This window comes from Crocuta crocuta, unplaced genomic scaffold (genome assembly GCF_008692635.1).
Source record: "Crocuta crocuta isolate KB4526 unplaced genomic scaffold, BGI_CrCroc_1.0 scaffold422, whole genome shotgun sequence".
NCBI classification, from domain to species: Eukaryota; Metazoa; Chordata; class Mammalia; order Carnivora; family Hyaenidae; genus Crocuta; species Crocuta crocuta.
The window spans coordinates 1,280,199-1,283,955 of NW_027529554.1; the positions used below are offsets into that span (position 1 = coordinate 1,280,199).

Below are 3,757 nucleotides of genomic sequence, written 5' to 3' on the forward strand. Positions count from 1 at the left end.
AGAGGGAGACACAGAATCTGAAGCAGGCTCCAGGCTCTGAGCTGTCAGCACAGAGCCTGACGTGGGGCTCAAACCCACAAACCATGAGATCATGACCTGAACCGGTCAGACACTTAACTGACTGAGCCACCCAGGCACCCCTGGACGTTCTCAAATGTAAAGACACACATATGGTTTGAAAGAACCTTAAATTATTGATATCAACCACATGATAGATGTGTGAATATTTTGCCAACTCTGTAGATATTTATTTGCTTCTTCTTATTAGATTGTCCTCAATATGGCAATATGTAATGGAAGACAGTAGAAGGGAAGGGTACTATAAAACAGAGACAGACTTTTATCACTTAAATGTATGTCTACCCATATAATCAGCATTTCCAGTATGCTGAAAGATAGAAGGATAACTCTGTAGGCAGGAGAGTATAGTTTTTTTTGTGGCAATTATTTGCTAGGAATGTTTTTAGAAGTGATAGTTGCCAGGTGGGAACTCATCTCCTAAGAACTCTTGATGATGTGCTATAACCATTCTTTCTGGGTCCATGCCAAGCCTCAGTGGTCAATGATGATGAACACTACCGGCTACATGGTTTTCAGAAAGAGCAATCACAACAGACCCCATTTGTTGTCCCATGGATTGGTTCCAAGAAACGGTTTTGTTTCTGGATGATCAAAGCATGGTCTGATAGGCTAAGAATACAGTAATTGATGTAATTAGCCAATAATTTTGCAGGAAAAACAATGTTATCAGTGGCTGCTAGCTAACTCATTTACACACTAATATTTGTGGGGGAGGGGGAGGAGGAAAGGCTTTTGAGCTTTAAATGTTGTGTGTATGTATCAGAGTTATTTCTGGCTTTAGTTGTTGCTGGAATAATGGAAAAGAGATTGTGCTTGAGAATCCTGTGAGGTGGCTAGTAGAATCTGTGCACGGTTTCTGGAACCTCAGTTCAAGTTGCCCAGAGTGACTTCTCCCCTAAGGCTCTAGGGAGGACAAAGAGCTAGTGGAGGGGAATAGCCTGAGGTTTATAGGCTTTATGATTTGCCCACAAGGAAGAAGAGTCGAAATATCTGCCACTTCTCCTGAGTGAAAAGCAACATAGCTATTTCTATTAAACCGACCCCAAACATAAAGGGTAACAATGACAAACTCATGATGAAAGAAGGTGAAGCAAGTACCTGGATGCAGGCCCTTCCCGAGCCTTGAAGACTAAAAACTAACTTAGGAACATCCTTAATATGTGAGTCACTGTCCGCTTCCTGTTAACATTGGTTACCTGAGAATTCTTTTTTCTTTTGTCACCATGAGGAATTTTTCTGTTGGTCCAGGAGGAGAGGAAATTGGAGCATTCCTTTCCTACTTTCCAAACTGGGGAGTTGTGGTGGATGGCAGTTTGGGAAATTGGGAGATATTCCAGTGCCCTGGGTTGCAGGTTGGAATGTTCCTGTTTCCCTCAAGGAAAACAGGGAACTAGAATTATTTCAAATGTTTATTTTTGAGAAAGAGAGAGAGAGAAGAGAGAGGGAGACAGAGGATCTGAAGTGGGCTCTACGTTGACAGCAGAGAGCCAGATGCAGGGCTTGAAATCACGAACTACAAAATCAGACCTGAGTCAAAGTTGGAAACTTAACCAATTGAGTAGGCTTACAAGGCATGCCAGAAAACTAATCACCATCTTTTTTTTAAAAAAGGAATAGAAAACTATTTATTGATCATTGTTTACCAGTATTTACAATAAAGTAAACAATATACAGTTGGATAACATTCTGACTACAAAGTTATTGTTTTTCCTGGTTTCTGCTGAACCAGTAAATACTGAGAAGATTGAGCCTACATGTAAGTAATAAGTTGGGGTAAAGAAAAAACATGCAGGTCAAGAATTTAGATTACAGAGGTTTGTCTCCCTATCTATTCCAGCAGGTGCTAAATTGCCAACATCTCTAACCATATAATTATGATCAGGTTTCCATGAACAAATCTTAGACATTCTATGAACCATGACCTTTTAGTCAATGCAGCACAGGGATTTCAATTTCTTGAAAAGGAATGGTTCACGAGAAGGAACCTTCAAATGTCCATTTAATTAAGTTTTACTTACCTGATTAAAACACACCAGGACTTTTCTGGTTTTCTCATTTGGGTGGGGAGGTTGTTGGTAGTGATAACATTTTCCTTTCAGAGATCTTGCAAACAAACTTGCATTTGTGTGACATGGGTTCTGATATGGCTGCTTTCAAATTGTCCAATTTAAATTGTTTCCATTATATGTAAATTGTTCAATTAATTACAAAATTTGAAAGCTTAAGGTGTCAGGAAAAATTTCAATTTAAGTGATTTATTTCTTAGGTTGATGGAAATGATGGCATCCCAGAAACATGGGCTTATCTATGGTTTTAAAAGGCTGTTTTTATTTTGGGGAATGTTTAAAAAAAAGAAAGAAGAGAAAAGACAACCATTTATGCATGTATTTTAAGTATATACAGAAAAATCTCCCAAATAAACAAAACAACCCAGAATAGTTCTTAAGCATATAGGAGCTAAACACAAATTCTGATTGAGTAACAACTATGAAGATTTCCCTCAACATTTAGAAAAGGTGTTCTCTCAATTAGCAGGGGAATAATATACCATGGTCTCAAATAGTCTTTTCTGATAAAGGAAGCAACTACAGAAAGCTTTTATTTGTTCAAAGTAACCAGTGCTATAGATGCAGAAACCCCCAACGACTCCCCCAATACTACTTCAAAACAAACATATCAAACTTGATTTTCATTAGAATGTTATTTCTTCACACTAATAAATAAAAAAACCAAGACCCTTATATATATATATAAGAGCTTCATCTTCTGGACAAGAATGCCAAGTTAGTCTCTCTTAATAAAAAGCAATTACAATCTGAGGACACTTCATATTTGTCTCTTTTGCCAGCACCAAGTTGGCCTCATCTGAATCTTTCCATTTCATGAGAAACATTAATTCTCCACTGCTATCTGTGGCATCAATTATTCGTTCAGGATCAAGACCTCTGGCAAAGCCTCTTGGTTTATCAGCAGCATCTCTTTTCTTGGATTTGCTATCATCAGATTCACTGTCAGATAAAGATTTTCTTTTGGCACCATCTTTTTCTTTACCAGCTTTTTGAGAATTAACAAATGCTTCAATTAACTCTGGATAATCTAAATTTTCTTTAGGTTCCCAAGTATTGTCAGCATCTGTAAATCCCTTCCACTTTAAGAAATACTCCACCTTCCCATTCACTACATGTCGGTTTGGTACTTTCTCCACCACAAATTCTTCAGGCTCTGCCTCTTCTACTTTTTTACTCTTTCCATTCTGTTTCTTTCCCATTTTTTGCAATGTAGTTTTATTGGAGGCCATTTTTTATTGCAGACTTGAGCTATTATTCACCGCCTCCGAGCTGCTCCGGGTCCTGGGTCTGTGCGTCTACAGCCCTGCGGCCTCAAGCTCCAGCCACCCCTAATCACCATCTTTAACAGTCTTTCCCTAGATATATTTTCTTCTAAGTTCTGAATGAAGTCACCAATATCCATTTTGACAGTAAAAACAGCAGCTGATAAATTGAGGACAACTTGGATTTAGGTGTCTTCCTTGCCCATCCTCTCCTTACAGAATAGGTTTCCAATGTTCTCTGACCCTCCTTTGGGGTCATTTCTTGATCTTTCCTTTTCTGTTATGGTGTTTCAATGATATTTGATGTTAGTCTTTTTTTTAATGTTTATTTATCTTGAGAGAGAG

The 3,757-nt window shown here is 38.2% G+C and overlaps 1 pseudogene; it reads right to left on the reverse strand.

The window, feature by feature from the left end:
• Positions 1-2,659: 2,659 nt before the first annotated feature.
• On the reverse strand, positions 2,660-3,434 carry LOC144229415 (chromobox protein homolog 3 pseudogene; annotated as a pseudogene).
• Between the last annotated feature and the right edge of the window lie 323 nt (positions 3,435-3,757).